Below are 18,912 nucleotides of genomic sequence, written 5' to 3' on the forward strand. Positions count from 1 at the left end.
AAATGCTGTTATGATAAAAAAAAACATGAATATCACAAAAATATTAAGCACAACTGTTTTCAACATTGATTATAACGAGAAATGTCCACTGCCATTTAGAATCAGTTCATAAAAAAACATTTTTTATTATTGTTTTAATAATGGCAACAATAGATTAACAACCTACATATTATTATTATTATTAATATTATTATTATTATTAATATCATTTAAAAATATAATAAATACCATTTAAAACATAAATATAATAAAAACGTATATAAAAGAAATAATAATAATAATTTTAATGATAAAGCTGTTATTTTAATAATAATAATAATAATTATTATTATTATTATTATTATGATTATTATTATTATTAACATACTATAATGAAAACAATAAATATGTAATAATTGTCATTAGATCTGGGCAAAAATGACTCATGATTAATCGCATTCAAAATAAAAATTAGTTTTGACAATTTAAGTGTGTTGTGTATAACTGTGTACTGTGTATAATTATTACGCATATATAAATATGCATAGATGTAATTACTAATTTAATTATTATTATTAACAACATTAATTCATTCATTTTCTTGTCGGCTTAATCCCTTTATTATCCAGGGTCGCCACAGCGGAATGAACTGCCAACTTATCCAGCAGGTTTTTACGCAGCGGATGCCCTTCCAGCTTCCCATCTCTGGGAAACATCCACACACACACACACACATACACACACACACTCATACACTACGGACAATTTTAGCCTACCCAATTCACCTGTACTGCATGTCTTTGGACTGCGGGGGAAACCGGAGGAAACCCAAGCGAACACAGCGAGAACATGCAAACTCCACACTGAAACGCCAACTGAGCCTAGGTTCGAACCAGCAACCCAGCGACCTTCTTGCTGTGAGGCGACAGCACTATACTGCGCCACTGCTTCACCTCTATTATTAACAACATATAAACTAAATTAAAAATATAATAAATACCATTTAAAATATAAATATTGTCGGCACAACTAGTGGTTAGTGTGCCGACATATGGTGCAGTAGCATGTCAGGGCGTCCCGAGATTGAATCCCAGCCCGAAGACATTTCACAACACTAGCCCACAACCCTATAATAATAATAATAATAATAATAATAATAATAATAATAATAATAATAATAATAATAATAATAAATAATAATAATAATGATGATAACAACAACAACAATAATAATGATAATAATAATGATAAAAACAACAACAACAATAATAACAACTATAAAAATAAAAATAATAACAACAATAATAATAATAAGCAGAAAAACAGAAGAATTTGAACTGAATGTTTAGTATCTTAAACTTCAATCATTTCTGACAGGACATTGCTAAGACAAATACACACCATACTTAATGTATTGTATTGCACTGACATCATCAGGCACTGGTAAAATGGCAAGCTATCAGTGTCCAGCAAGCACACACTCAGCACCTGCACATATTTAAGGCCAAGCAAATGCTTTCAACAGATTTTGTTTAAAATCCAGGCACGATGGATCAGAGAACTCTGCTGACAGCGCTCGAACCAACATTACCGTTTCAAACAAACACACACACACTCACACACCTACTCACACGCGCACCTGCTCTCACAAACACACACCTGTTTATACACACGCACACGCACAATGTGAGTCATAAATGAAAATATCTTTAGCTCAGTTTGTCGTGAGGTTCTCCATCTGTCTACTGAGCAGAATGCAAAGTCGCAATAAAAAACGTATACGCTGTGTGAAGGCCGAATTTAAACAGAGAGAGAATTATTAAAGTCATCAACGAAATGCACAAGGACACAAGAGGGCATGCTGAATAATGAAAGCATATCAATAGCAAAATTCAACCCAAATGTATTTCTGTATTTAGATTTGCATTTCCAAGACATATATGCAAGGTCTGAAGTGAAATGAAAATAAAAATTAAGTTTTATTCATTTATATTTGAGGTTTCCAACCACAGTTAATATTTAAATATTAAAATTATTTAAAAATTATTAAAAATATTTAAATTACATACAATACAACACAAACAAACAAATGAAACTAAAAACGTAATAAACGTACCTAAATTGAATGCATTTTGAAATACTTATTGAATTTTCCTGCAAACATATCATGGAGTACGCAATGTTGGGAAAGTTACTTTTGAAATAATGCATTACAATATTAAATTACTCCCCAAAAAAGTAACTAGTTGCGTTCCTAAGTTATTATTTTTTTGTGATAAGTAATGCATTACAACATTGAGTTATTTCCCAGAAAAGGAACTAGTTGCGTTACTAAGTTACTTTTTTATGAGAAATAATGCATTACATTACTTTTAAGTTACTTTTGCGTTGTTATTTTTTTTTTTACTTGTCTGAGGTTTGATCTCTTTTAGAACCTGCAGGATTTTTTTTTCTTCTTTTTTTTTAAAATAAAGTAGCTCTGCAATTAACAACGCACCACATACCCTACACCATCATTTACCTTAAAAACATATAAAAAAATAATAATGTAGGATAATGTTATCTTCTGAGAACTTCCTGACTCTTGAGCAATACATGACGTATACATATACAGATTAATGAGTGTGAAGCAATGCGTTTGCTATTTTTGTACTTTGTCTTATTAGAAGTAAAATCACTGTCCATTGAGACAATCCCATTTTTCCTTTATTTGATCCATTCAGAATAATAAGAACACTTCCATCGCAGAAATGTAATGCTTTGCCATCTTGGTTTCTGTCTGTTCCTGCATTCTCTCATTGAGTGTGTGATTCAATGTGACTACTTTTATTTTAATTTGGCTATTTATTTTAAGAAGCTAATTAGTTAAACTAGAAAGTAACTTGCATTACATTTTTTTTTTTAAATAACTCAAATATTATTACTTCATTTTTTAATTTAATGCATTACTTTACTCGTTACTTAGTCAAGTAATATTATTACATGAATTGTGTTACTTGTAATGTGTTATCACCAAAACTGGGTGTATAATGGAAATGCAATCCTATTTTTCTAAATGAAATGATGGTAAATAACATTTAAATGATAATTTTACTCCCATTTTTTGCTTGTAAGTTACACACATTAATTCAATTTGGGTATAACAATTATTATATTATTATTATTATTATTTCAATTTAATTTTGCAACTTATAAAGCATTTAAATGAGTATGTAATTAGCACTAAAGACTGTTTGTAAAGCCAAATGTATTCATATAATTAATTCATATAATAACTTATTAATAAGTCATCTAGAATGGAAAAGAAAGCGTACTTGCAGGACTCCCAGAGTTCATCAAGGTTCCTTGGATGTATCTTCAGTGCCTCCTTCTTCACCTTACCGCAGACATGCTCAATAATGTTCATGTCTGGTGACTAGGCTGTCCAGTCCTGAAGCACCTTCACCTTCTTTGCTTTCAGGAACTTTGATGTGAAGGCTGAAGTATGAGAAGGAGCGCTATGCTGCTGAAGAATTTGCCCTCTCCTGTGGTTTTTAATGTACTTGTATTGGGCAGCATAAATGTCTTGATACCTCAGGACTCTGCAGATCTCTTGCATTCTCCCATACTAATTGTACCCCCAAACCATGATTTTTTTTTACCAATCTTGACTGATTTCTGTAAGAATCCTGGGTCCATGAGGGTTCCAATAGGTCTTCTGCGATATTTGTGATGATTGAGATGAAGTTCAACAGATGATTCATTGGAAAAATTTATCTTCTGCCACTTTTACAAATGATCAACTAGAAGTCGGGTTATTATTTGTTCCTCTTACAACTGGAATCGACGACAAGACTTTTGTCAGGTAGTGTATGTTATTTTGGTGGAGAATGCAAATTTAAATAAATAAATACACTGCCATTTTACATTGCTTGTATGCACTGATGGGAATAATTTTCAGTACCGAGTACTTAAACAAATATTGTTTCACCATTGTCATAAATGATAATATTTACAATAAACTATCAAACTTTATCAGTGTCTCCCACATTGTGCCACAGCAACAAAAATAGGATATAAAATAGTGTATTTTTTAATTATAGTCCATCTCATAGAAAACAAAACAGTTACTTTCCCTGGTAATTAGTAACTTTTCTATAAAGATGTAATTCTGTTACTCATCAGTTACTATTTGTGAGAAGTAACTATATTTAATTTTTGAAGTAACCCAACATTGATCATGTTCCCTGCTAAATGGGCACATTGCAAAGCATGTGATGCGTCAAATGTCCACCAGGAGGCTCTACCCGCACTGCAAAATCTCATTAAAATATGCTAATCTTTCATTAATAGCGGACACGCGCTTCCACTGACGTTTCTCCTCTCTGCCGCAGCAGATAACAGAGCATCATCTGTTTAACAAACCCTCAGAGAAGCAGTCTGTGGATACACGAGATGCTCTTCTTGTCTGCTCCTCTATTTCACAGCTGTGTGAGCATGTGATGATCCTGCGAGTGTTCAGACAGGAGATCTTCACCTGCCGCAGTCATTTCTCCGCATCTCTGAAGCCTCCGGTCCACCGAGGAACGGCCTACATTTTACTCTGCGCTTTCTGTCAGGTGCTCAGTTTATGTAACTAGGGTTAAACATTGGGAAATCAGGGCTGGGAAGTAGCACACATATCATCTAAAGCGTGAAGATTGAAATAAACGCGTTCCGTATGATTAAGGTTAACGATTACTTTAACTTGACGTGTTGTCAAATGAAAGAGTCAAGTCTTGAAGGAATTTGTAAGATGTGCGAGTTTGATTCAAGTCCAAAGTCAGTCAGTTTTTTAGTCAGAAATTCAATTTGAATCACTACAAAGAACTGAATCAGTGAACTGACACATTTGAGGCCAGACCAGATTATTAGCATTGTATAAGCTAGGTATACTATTGATCAAAAGCTTTAAGACAATGACACTTATTTTTTTTTAAGAAGTCTCTTCTACTCTTTGAAGTCAGCAGTTATTTGATCAAAATTGTGACGAAAAAAGTAATATTTTAATATATGTGTACTATTTAAAAATAAATGTTACCTATTTAAATGTGATTTTTAGTTACTAAATATATATATATATATATATATATATATATATATATATATATATATATATATATATATATATATTTCAATGATTTCAATTCGAAGTGTAGGGTATATGAAGAAGAAACTTTTTTTTTCAGGAATCGCTTCTGGTGAGCTGTATGCCGCATTTAACACATGTTCTCTTTAAAATCAAAAATCTTCACTATAAACGATATAAACTACCTGACAAAAGTCTTGTCGTCGATCCCAGTTGTAAGAGCAACAAATAATAATTTGACTTCTAGTTGATAATTTGTAAATATGGCAGAAAGTAGATTTGTCTATTGAATCATCTGTTAAACTGCATCTCAATCATCACAGATTCTATAGAAGGCCTATTGGAACCCACATGGACACAAGATTCGCACAGAAAATCAGTCAAATTCGGTAAAGGAAAATCATGGTTTGGGGTTACATTCAGTATGGGGACGTGCGAGAGATCTTCAGGGTGGATGTGAACATCAACAGCCTGAGGTAACAAGACAATTGTGCTGCTTATTACATTACAAACCACAGAGGATAAATGCTTCAGCAGGATAGTGCTCCTTCTCATACTTCAGCCTCTATATCTAAGTTCCTAAAAGCAAAGAAGGTCAAGGTGCTCCAGTATTGGCCAGCCCAGTCACCGGACATGAACGTTATTCAGCATGTCTGGGGTAAGAACAAGGAGGAATTGAAGATGAATACAAAGAACCTTGATGAACTCTATGAGTCCTGCAAGAACGCTTTCTTTGCCATTCCAGATGATTTAATAATTTATTATTAAGTTATATATAAGTTAATAAGTTATTTGAGTCATTGCAGAGATGTATGGATGCAGTCCTCCAATCTCATGGGAGTCATACACAGTATTAATTCTTTTTCCACTGCACCATGACTTTATATTCTATACTGTACATTATTTCTGTTGAGTGACAAGACTTTTGTCTCAGCAAAGTCAGACCTCAGTGTCCTAATTAAAAAAATAAAAATCAAGGCATGATCACATTTTATTTTGTTAAAATAAGCATAATCTAGAAGCCTTTGCCTTTCATTTAAGCCAACTCTGATACCAAATGATCAACTATAAGCCAAGTTATTATTTGTTGTTCCTACTGTAAATCTTTTGTCAGGTAGTGTAAAGTGGCTCTCAGAATGTACAAGAAGCACTGCATGAAATTACAGTTTTTTGCGTCGTGTCTTTAAATAAAGAAAATTTATTTTACCCCAATATTTTCAATGGAGTTTCTGTGCAGCCTGCTGATCCTGTAAACGGATATGATTTCGTTTTATACTTAAACAACTAAAAGAATGCCTAAGTCTATTTAACTGATTAAATTTTAATTACATAACAACATCGATGCTGAAAAGGAACCATGTCAAATAAAAAAAAAACTTACATTAACCATCCACCGGAAGTTTATCGGTATGGGAAAAAAAACACTAGCTACGCACATACCCTATTATCTAATCACATGCACTCAAAAAAAATATTTTTTTTGCTTGTTCAAACTACTTATTTAAAATGAGCTGAAACAACACGATGCATCTGATTCACTAAAAAAGAACCAGCTCTTAATATTAATTTATTTGGGATCCAGACTAATCTAACTGCACTATAAGCATATAATTTACTAAAAATGACAGACTCAAATAAAAAAAACAAATGGTTTCCAAGTTTCCTTCATTAAATTTAATGTAAACTACAATTGTTAAATTATATTTGAATTTAATTCACAAAAGTCAGTTTCGTGCTGTGGATTTATTAGTGGTGTTAGAGTGTTACAGAAATTCTATGAACTCAATCCGTGCACACTGACTGAAAAATGCAAAATAGTCCATGTGTAAGAAAAACATCCAGATGTATCCTTAATTAAACCTAATACTTCTTTTTATTTTGTTAAACTCGCGCCGAACATGTTCTGCTTCCTCAAGATAGTGAGGCATTAAATAGCGTAAAGTGTCTGTTTTATTTCCGACCGAAATAACTTTCAGAAATCTCAGGAAGCTCCTGAAGGACGTCTGGAAGGCAGCATAAGATCACCCATCAGCAGGAAACCATCAAAGAAGAGCATCCCGAATCCACCTGAAGCTATATGCAGCATCTCTCCGCCAATATTCTTAGAAATGTGTGTAATCTTTCATATAAACGGCTTCTTTTTCTTCCTCTTCCCCTCTCGCATATGAATCCCTGCACAGCTTCCACCCCGTGGACTTTGAATATATCGAGCCAGCGCTGCTAAGCAAAAGCAATGGCAGAGAAACAATGTGTTTCTGCAGCCATTTAAAACACATCAAGCCTGCACATATTGGGCTTCCATTCAGGACAGTGGATTAAACTTTAAAGCCAACCAATCATCCCTGACAAACAGCAAGCATTTAGCAAAGCTGAGCGAAAGGGCCTTCAGGGCCGAGCGTGTGCTCCACGTATCCCAGATACAGCTGCAAAATCATGGGAATTTAGCACAAGACCCTTGACGTTCTGAAGACTTGAAACTACTGCTACTGAATTAAGCTACTGAAAGGTCTGAATAAGCCTGTGTTTGTTTTGAGATTGCTGGGGGAGGGGGCAGAGACAAGAGAAAGGCTTGTTTTTACACTTTATTCACTTTCAATTTTACTCTGAACAAGAGAACGTTCACAAAACAGACTGGAAAATGCGAGGCAAGCCACAAGGGCTGCTCGATTCTGGCTAAAATGATTTTGCTTTTGCTTAAACCAAGATCACGATTTTCTCAGGATTCTGTAGATGTAAAATAAAGGTTAATATGAGTACACTATTAGTATTGTTATTCTTAATACTATTAGGCCTATGTGTATGTCTACTGTTGGTTAATTTAGCTAAATTTTGTACTTGAAATGGTGGACTTGACTAGACTTTAAATTTGTCCTGGTTGTTGGTGCACAGAGATGCCATCAGAACACAAATATTCATAATTCTAAAGTTTAATTATTGTATTTGAGACAAATGCTTGCAATCTGTTATTTACAATATTATTAGAGCTTTTTGTTCACTGGAAAAATCTGACATTTGTCATAATCCCATTATCCCAAGAGTCCTTCGTATTATTGTTATATGTTATGCATTATATTCAACATTATATACTGTGGGCTAGAGCAGTATACTGTCACTGTTAAACAGTTCTTCTCATGCACAAAACTTTTTGTTCACTAGTAAAAAAAACATATCAAATGCTTGTTGTCATAATCATAACTCGAAAATGCGATATGATCATGTAAATAAAACATTGGGGTGTCCAAACTTCTGGTGTCCTGAAGAGATTAGCACCAACCTTAATCAAACAAACCTGAACTAGCTAATCAAGTTCTTACTAGATATACTAAAAACTTCCTGGCAGGTGTGCTAAAGCAAGTTTGAGCTAAACTCACTAAACTCGGACACCGGCCCTTCAGGATCGAGTTTGGACACCCCTGATTTAAATGATGTGCACACTTTTGGTTTTACTTTCACTGCCGAGTGTTGTTTATGTCATGATTGCCATCTCTTTGAGGAAAAAACACACATATGCAAATCATACTTCCCATATTCATACGTCATTAAATTAAGACAGAAATGACATTTTTTTGTTGAATTATTCCTTATACATACAGGGTTTAACACCAAAACAATGTGAAGTCTTTTCTCCTGACCTTTAATTATAATTGGCTGAATTGTAGAGATGCTGGATTATGATTGTGTGGGGGGTCAAATCGAGATCGTGATTTTTTTTCAAGTAATCGTGCAGCTCTTCAAGCTCTTCCTGTACAAATTTTGAATGTGCTCAGGAGCCTGCGTTCCCATTGCGTCTGTTGTTGCTAAGCAAACATTAGTTGTACTTCTCCAAGAAACCACCACTGACAAACCCTTGCTGTAGCTCTGATGCAAGTTTTATATACGGAAAAAAGGGATAAAAGCACCTCAGTGTTTGGGTGCGCTACAATTTGTCTACTGAATTGTGCATAATACATACAAAGGGTGTAACTGATTGGTTTTTTTTTGTGCTAGCGGAATTCTGAATGGCTGAGATGTTTTCAACTTGCTGCGCTGTCGACACACCAAAAAAAAAAAAAGCAAGTGCATCTCTATTTGCACATGCTTGCAGTGTGACTGAATTGGAAATAACACGCAAAAGATATGTGATATGCGAACAGCCCCTAAATTTGTTTTTGAATTAAGGTAAATTTAAGTGTTTTTTTTAAATTAATTGTATGATATGCAGAGCAAGTTTACTGAATGAATTCCTAATAATCATAGATATAAATATTTTGTCAAACAAATAAAATTAGGATTATCTAAAAAAAAAAAAAAAAAAAAAAAATTATTTTAAAAATCAAGACATAAAATCAATCAATCAGCAATACGTGGCATTGTTGTTGTTATTATATATTTTTTAGTATTGTTAAATGATTAAAGCATAAATAAGCAAAATAACTAAGTTGGCAATACACAATTAAAAAAAAAGTCTGAAAATTTGATTATTATATTTAGCATTAAATCTAGGGACATTCCTCCAACTTGAAAAAACAATCTAATTAGGATAAGACATCAGTTAAATCATTACAGCCTTCACACTAACATTACAGGTGGTCAAAATTTTACTGTTTTTTTCATAGAGCAAATTTCTAAATGAAATTTCCTTTGGCTTAGTCTCTGATTTATTAGAGGTCACCACAGCGGAATGAACCACCAACTATTCCAGCAAATGTTTTACGGAGCAGATGCCCTTCCAGACACAACCAAATACTCCAAATCATCCACACACTCTTGCATAAACACAAACATACACTCATCAGACCCCCTAGTTTTTCGTGATTCGCAATCGCTAAAAATAAATTTAAATACAAAATAATGGCAAAAAAATTAAATAATCATAAAACATAAAATTCCAAACCATATAATCAAATTGTATTTATTTCAGTTTGCAATTAATTGTTTTACATGACTTATAGAAGTTGCATACACAGACCTTTATTTTTATAATTTGTGTCACTGTCATTTTGTCAGATTGCACACCTAACATAGTAGGTTAAGCAGTTTTATTTTTTTAAACAGCATTTTAGGGACAAAATTATTAGCCCCTTTAAGCTATATATTTTTTCGATAGTCTACAGAACAAACCATCATTATACAATAACTTGCCTAATTACCCTAAACCTGCCTGGTTAACATAGTTAAGCCTTTAATTGTCACCTTAAGCTGTATAGAAGTGTCTTGAAAAACATGCTGTATAGTGTCTTTTTAAGTTTCTTGAAAAATATATAGTCAAGTATTATGCACTGTCATCATGACAAAGATAAAATAAATCAGTCAGAAATGAGTTATTAAAACTATTATGTTTAAAAATGCGTTGAAGAAATATTCTCTCCGTTAAACAAAAATTGTGGAAAAAATAAACAGGGGGATAATAATTCTGACTTCAATTGTGTATATATATACAGCTGAAGTCAGAATTATTAGCCCCTTTTTTATTTTTCTTCTTCTTTTTAAACATTTCCCAAATGATGTTAAACAGAGCAAGGAAATTTTCACAGTATGTCTGATAATATTTTTTCTTCTGGAAAAAGTCTTATTTGTTATACTTCGGCTAGAATAAAAACAGTTATTAATTTTTAAAAAAACATTTTTGTGACAAAATTATTAGCCCCTTTAAGCTAATTTTTTTTTTCCGATAGTCTAAAGAACAAACCATCATTATACAATAACTTGCCTAATTACCTTAACCTGCCTAGTTCACCTAACTTACCCAGTTAAGCCTTTAAATGTCACTTTAAGCTGTATAGAAGTATCTTGAAAAATATCTAGTAAAATATTATTTACTGTCATCATGGCAAAGATAAAATAAATCAGTTATTAGAAATAAGTTATTAAAACTATTATGCTTAGAAATGTGCTGAAACAATCTTCCCTCCATCAAACAGGAATTAGGGAAAAAAATAAACAGGTGCGCTAATAATTCAGGGGGCTAATAATTCTGACGTCAACTGTGTATATATATATATATATATATATATATATATATATATATATATATATATATATATATGTATGCAAATTTCTGGGAATTACCATCACAAAATTAAACAAAAGTGCTAACCACTGTACCACACAATGGAATTGAATTAAAGAATCATATTGAATATTGATTATTGAATATAAGGTGTATTATTGAATATAAGGTGTTCATATTGAACACCTTAAATCGCCAACTCTAATCTGAAAAATTTGACATCAGATTTACTATCACATCCAAAACTGCTAAAATGTTAAAGAAGTGCCAGAAAATGACCAGAAACGAGACTTAAAAAGTTAATGCACAACTTTTAGTCCAGCAGACGAGAGCGTGTCTCCTTTTCGCACCTCACTATTATTTAATGAGGAACAGGGAGAAACAGCAGGAGAGGATCAAACGTTTATGTCAGATTCTTTCACCCACACTCGCCTGCCTCTGGATTTCACCCATCCTCTCCTCCTAATCCTCCCTCTCAGTCGCTTTTGTAAAGAGGGAATAAAACATGTCTAATTCAAAGACATCCGTGTCATTCCGCAGTTTCAAAAACACACACGCACATACACACAAGTGGGACACTGACGATTAACACAAGGACCTGAGGCTCTCCAGAGTGACATCATCTGTGAGTCTAGGAAGAATGGGAATGATTGTCTGAATTGGAGTGCCGCCCGAAGCCTAATTACCCAAATAAATAAAAAAACAGCCACATATTTGGCACACACAAATCTTTCAATATTGATCTCTCAAAACTCAAAACACATCAATTCATCAAGCTGACGTAGGGATGTCGATTTCCACCGGTACCCATGATCATTTGTTGTTAAAATTAATCAATTAATTAGTCAATAGTGAACCCTAATGATACACAAACTCAAGCATCCTAACCCAAACAACAATGTTTTTACTTTAACCCTTTAACTTCCACCACAACTTTTTAATAATGTATATCTTTGGTTAAATTTCCTTAAACTACTATAAGCAAATTTAGCATGTTTTGTTTTGTTTTAATGATAACCTAACCTTGAAGAGAAGATGCCAACCCTAATAGGAATTAAATCGATAATGCCAACCCTGTGAGGACTTTTAGCCCTCTCAAGGCAGGCGTTGCAGATTTGCAAAAGTTAAAAATTAACTACCTTATTACTCCAGACATATTTAAAAGTTTTTTACTCAGAAGTACCACTGCAGGACTTGGTTGTCCATTGGCAAAAAACAGTTTCCCCACTTGCTCACCAGATGACACAAAATACAAAAACTGTTTCCTGGAGTACCACATGACAAAGTGACTTGGAAACATGACCTACTCAATGAGGATTTGAGGTATTGGATTTGGATTCCATGTTGTTTTTGTTGTTGTTCTGCCACCGAAAAGCAATTTGTTACATTGTTTGAAAAGTTGTATAAAAAAAGTTATTGTTTATATCATATTCAGTCGTCAGTGTTTAATTACCACACTGGGCCAATGTTGCAAATCTGCAACATCCCAGAACGCCTTGCATCTGAAGGTCTCTCTAAAAAAAAGTCAGGATTCCATTGTACTACCCCATATGATAACTTTCCCCAAATATCAGATTTTTCCTGATTCTAAAACTTTATTTGAGCCTGAGAGGGTTAAGACAGTATTGCGCAATGCACAAACTGTTCTTTTTTACTGTAATGATCAGATCACTTCAAAATATATTGAATATATAGACACAGCCTTTTTTTGAAATATACACAATATATTGTACAATTGCTGGTTAACTATGTATATATAGCATATAGTCAACACCTTAAACTTTTGTGAAGCTGCTTTAGAATGAAAATGATTGGGAAAAGTGCTGTACAAACAAACTTGACTTGAATGGAATTGAATTTACCTGAACCCGCTGTATGGACAAAAGGTCAACCAAGTGGTTACAATGCCAGTTAAAGGGTTAAATAAAATGCTAAGAGGATTGTAAATAGAATCTGTGGTAGACAATGTAATCAAACCATTTAATGATTAAATGGACAATCTATTATGCAATGTGTCAATAGTGCCATCTAGGATGTACACACACTGGCAAATGGTGCATGTGTGCATCCATGTGAGCAAGCAGTTACTGTTATTATAAAGTGTATTATTTTCTTTATAAATGAGCATAGGATATGGTGCGTGTAAAGGATAATTTGGAGAAGCGAAATAGCCAACGTTTACTGTACATGTGAATGTTTATGATGTGTGAAAGACTTACACCATTTAATTATTAGCCTACTCTATCAATCTTTAGCTCGCGAGGATAAAATTGTAATATTTACATATTATATGTTAAGGTGCAGGCGGCGCAGTTGGTGGCCCTGTCGCCACACAGCAAAAAGGTCGCTGGTTCGAGCCTCGGCTTGGTCAGTTGGCATTTCTGTGTGGAGTTTAAATGTTCTCCCCATGTTGGCATGGGTTTCCTCCGGGTGCTCTGGGTCAGTTTCCTCCACAGTTCAAAGACATGTGCTATAGGTGAATTGGGTAAGCTAAATTGTCCGCAGTGTATGTGTGTGAATGAGAGTGTATGGGTGTTTCCCAGTGATGGGTTGCAATGAAGGGCATCCGCTGTGTAAAACGTATGCTGGATAAGTTGGCAGTTCATTCCACAGTGACGACCCCTGAATATTAAAGGGACTACGCTGAAAAGAAAATGAATGAATGAGTGAATGTTCATGAGCTAAATGTACCAGTTTAGTTTGATGATATACAAAAAAGGAAAGATATCGCAGGTCAATAGGAAAAACATGGTAACATTTATCGCAATATTTATTCAGTTGACCGACTACATTACAAATTGCAAAAACAAATTTGGCAGTTTTCTACTATGTTGTTTAAATATATGCAAATGTAGCATTATTTCATTGAATATGTGTCAATTTTTAACGTAAAAATATGAAAATTGGATGAAGCCAGTTTAAAAGTTTGTTTTATTTTATAGGTTATAGGTTTAGGTTATTTTATAGAGAATTTGGGGAATTTCTTTTTATTATTTATTATAATTTAAAAAACACAACAGGCAGCCAAAATTTGATTAAATTTTCACAATTTATACAATAAATTGTTGTACATAATCAGTCAAAGTATGAGCATATCCTTCTGTGAAGATCTTTAAGATGTAGATAAGAATACAACTGGGAAGTTTGATGTAAGCGCTGTTGTAGTGGAGATGTAAGGCTCAGTACTAGAGAAAAAAAGAGTGTATTGTAATTGACATCTACAGACACAAATTAATGAAGTGTGATATTAAAAGTGGATTTTTTAAAATACAATTTTACAATAGAAATTCCATCCACCTATTTTAATCCACATTTTGGAACATCACATTAAAAATGCTTAATGAAAATGCCAAAGTGCACATAGACTTTGAAACTGTGCATAAACTACGCTGAAAAATACAGCATGCGTATAAAAATAATAATGCTATTTTGTTTTAACAGATCATATGTCAACAAAAATTGGCCGTGATGGGATGGCATTATTGGACAAACCAGCAGACTGACTACATTATAAAATAGTATCTAAAAATAATGTTTTGATTATTCTAAAATGCTGACAACGGTGCATTATTTGCAAATGTTTCATGCAATATTCCAGTTTTGTAAATATCCAAACCACATGTGACAAGACAAGATTCCAGCTACAAGCAATTTGGCTGTCTGTTGCAAACACGACGTGACATGACAGAAACATTTAAATACCAGCCCTTCATTTAAATACTAGCCACTGCACTCCCAATGAAATGGTAAGGGTTAGTATCTAATTAATACATATTTAAGCTATTAAACATGATTAGAAGTAGATAGCTTGAGTGACTGATCTGATGTGCTGATCTGATCTGCTACTGTTTACAGTAGTTTGGCCATGTAAAATAGTGTTCAAACTCGCATTGGCAGCATTTAAAACTAAATAATGCCCATAATCCGTACCAGAGGAAATAATTGTCAGAGCAGTTTATAGTGTTGTTTTGGGACCGGGTCGTGGGGGCAGCAGTCTTAGGAAAAAACCCCAGACTTCCCTCTCCCCAGACACTTCCTCCAGTTCCTCTGGGGGGATCCTGAGGCGTTCCCAGGCCAGCTGAGAGACATAGTCCCTCCAGCGTGTCCTGGATCTTTCCTGAGGCCTCCTCCCGGTGGGACATGCCTGGAACACCTCCCTGGGTAGGCGTCCAGGAGGCATCCGAAACAGATGCCCGAGCCACCTCAGCTGACTTCTCTCGATGTGGAGGAGCAGCGGCTCTACTCCGAGCTCCTCTCGGGTGTCGGAGCTCCTCCGCCACCTTATCGTGGTGGAGGGGTTTGAGTGCCTGAGTGGTCCTAAGAGCAATGTTGTTGGGGGCTAATGCCCCTGGTAGGGTCTCCCAAGGCAAACAGGTCTTAGGTGACAGGTTAGACTAAGTGCAGTTCAAAAACCCCTTATGAGTTCAGTGACATCAAAGTAAGTGATGTCGCCCGATATGGCACAGCCGGGACCCCACCCTGGAGCCAGGCCTGGGGTTGGGGCTCATATGCGAGTGCCTGGTGGTTGGGTTATTTCCAACGCAACCCCGCCGGGCTTAGCCGGAAGGAGCAACGTGGGACCATCCTCCCGCAGTCCCACCACCTGCAGGGGGAGCCCTAAGGGGGCGGTGCATTGTGGAACGGGGGGTGGTCGAAGGTTAGGACGACGACAACCCGATCGTCAGACACAGAATTCAACAATCTTTAGATGGAAACACAGCTAAAGAAAAGCCAAAAAGAACACCTTTTCAAAACTGACTTTTGTGTTTTTGTGTCAATGAACTGATCATCAATTAATCATCTGCATCTCTAATCCGAATAACTGTAGAGAGGCTGAGAAATGTTGTTAGGGTTGTTTTCATTGAATAGCTGTAAAAGAAAACAAACACACAAGCCAGTAAAAATAGTCCGACCACGCACACAGAAGAACACCATGTAACGGCTTCACCGAGAAAATATAATGGATGAGAAACAGACACAGGGTGTAATTTCAGTGTGTTCCTCCACGAGTTGGCGAAGAGCCTCCGTTCAGCACTGCGGCGCTGGATTACTCTCATCATGAGGATTCACCCCAGATGCCTCACAACTCACAGCCGGATAGATTTCTGAGTGCTGCAAGAAATAGATTTCCTTTTACGCTGTGCTCCATGACATTAATTTGATGGGGATTTTGGCCACAAGCCCTTCAATGACAACTCACACACACACACGCACACACAATGCAACGGAAGCAAAAAGTCTCATTTGTCCTGTGAAACAGAGCGTGACTAAAAATAACAAGGGACTGAACATTGAAGTTTTTAGTATGTTTGATAGTTTGGTCCCGAATGCAAGTATGGAAATGCTTTTTATTTTTTATTTTTTTGTGATTGTTTGCATTATGAAATACGGAAACCAAAAAAAGTTGGGAGCATATACACTGAAAGGCCACTTTATTAAGTATACTTGTACAACAACTAGTTAACGCAAATTTCTAATCAGCCAATCACATAGCAGCAAATCAATGCATCAAGGCATTTATACCTGGTCAAGACAATCTATTGCAGTTCAAACCAAGCATTAGAATGAGGAAGAAACGTGATTTAAGTGACTTTAAACGTAGAATGGTTGTTGGTGCCAGACGGGATGGTCTGAGTATTTCAAAAACTGCTGATCTACTGGGATTTTCACCATCTCTAGGGTTTACAGAGAATGGTCTGAAAAAGAGAAAATATTCAGTGAGCGGCAGCTCTGTGGGTGCAAGTGAGAGGAGAATGGCGAGATTGTTCCAGCTAATAGAAAGGCAACAATAACTCAAATAAACACTCGATACAATCGAGGTACGTACAACACGTTGAACCTTGAAGGATCCATCCTGCCTTGTATCAATGGTTTAGGCTGGTGGTGATGGTGTAATGGTGTAAGGAATGTTTTCTTGGCACATTTCTTGTGCCCATTAGTACCAATTGAGCATCGCGTAAATGCCACAACTTACCTGAGTTTTGTTGCTGGCCATGTCCATCTGTTTTTGAACACAGTGTACCCATCTTCTGAAGGCTACTTCCAGCAGTATAACGTGTCATGTCATAAAGCGTGCATCTACTCAGACTGGTTTTTTGAACATGACAATGAGTTCACTGTACTCAAATGGCCTTCACAGTCACCAGATCTCAATTCAATAGAGCACCTTTGGGATGTTATGAAATGGGAGTTTCACATCCTGAGTGCGCAGCCAAGAAATCTGCAGCAAGTGCGTGATGCTATCATGTCAATATGGACCAAAACCTCTGAGGAATATTTCCAGTACCTTGTAAAATTTATGCTTGATTAAGGCAGTTATGAAGGCAAAAGGTACTACCCGGTACTAGCAAGTACCTAATAAAATGGCCGGTGAGTGTAGACTACTGTTACACTGAATGATATTTTATGGGTGCCTTATTATTCATAAATCCAAATTCATTGTGTAAAAGTAAGCAATATCACAATATCAATAGCAATATCAATTTCACAGTATAAACGGATTAAACATTTATAATGAAATAAAATCACAAAGAATAAAATACGGCTGATTTAAAATGCTATCACTGGTGTCTGAAGGTTTAGGACAAGTGTTAAGTAAAGTGTTAAGTGTTTATTATCTTTACTATTGTGTTGAAAATACAGGTCAGTCGGTTAAGAGCTGAGAAAAACCTGGGCTCGGATTTTATTGACCGTGTCGAGATAAGTGAGTGAAGTGCCTGGAAATGATCTCAGTGCATTACCACACACACACATACACCTTAAAACACTTAGCTTTGAAACAGTGAGACTGTTTACAGTTTGTACATGTCAATATCCATCACTTAATGCAAGTCATCGGAACCGCCACTTGTTTTCTTATGTGTTAAGAAAATATATGCTAACAGCAGAGTTCAGTTTACACAAGATCAATGTAGCTTTAAGGAATATACTGTTTAATTTCCATAAACTGTTAGATCATGTTCTTTTGTCATTAAAAATCCATGTTGGAAATACACTTACCAGCCACTTTATTAGGTACACATTACTAGTTGAACCCAATTTGGCCTTTAGAACTGCCTTAATCCTTTGTGGCATAGATTTAACAAGATAATGGAAATATTCCTCAGATATTTTGGTCCATATTGACATGATAGCATCATGCAGTTGCTGCAGAGTTGTTGGCAGCACATCCATGATGCGAATCTCCTGTTCCGCCACATCCCAAAGGTGCTCTATTGGAGTGAGCTCAGGTGACTGTGGAGGCCATTTGAGTACAGTGAACTCATTGTCATGTTCAAGAAACCAGTCTGAGATGATTAATGCTTTATGACATGGAGCGTTGTCCTGCTGGAAGTAGCCATTAGAAGATGGGTACACTGTGGTCATAAAGGGATGGACATGGCCAGCAACAAAACTGTGGCGTTGACACAATGCTCAATTGGTACTAATAGGCCCAAAGTGTGCCAAGGATATATCCTCCACACCATTACACCATCACCACCAGCCTGAACTGTTGATAAAAGACAGAATGGATCCATGCTTTCATGTTGTTGATGCTAAATTCTGACCCTACCATACGAATGTCGCAGCAGAAATCGAGCTCATCAGACCGAGCAATGTTTTTTTAATCTTCTATTGTCCAATTTTGGTAAGCCGGTGTGAATTGTAGCCTCAGTTTCCTGTTTTTAGCTGACAGGAGGAACCAGTGTTTTTTCTGTTGCTGTAGCCCATCCGCCTTAAGGTTGATTGTGTTGTGCATTCAGAGATTCCTTCTGAATACCTCGGTTGTAACGAGTGGCTATTTGAGTTAATGTTGCCTTTCTATCAGCTCGAACAAGTCTAGTCATTTAACTTTTAA

The 18,912-nt window shown here is 35.5% G+C and overlaps 1 protein-coding gene across 5 annotated transcripts in view; it reads right to left on the bottom strand.

Moving 5' to 3' along the window:
- Positions 1 to 18,912, bottom strand: part of prkcz (protein kinase C, zeta) — a 223,514-nt gene that overhangs the window by 68,428 nt on the left and 136,174 nt on the right.

This window comes from Danio rerio, chromosome 8 (genome assembly GCF_049306965.1).
Source record: "Danio rerio strain Tuebingen ecotype United States chromosome 8, GRCz12tu, whole genome shotgun sequence".
Taxonomy (NCBI): Eukaryota; Metazoa; Chordata; class Actinopteri; order Cypriniformes; family Danionidae; genus Danio; species Danio rerio.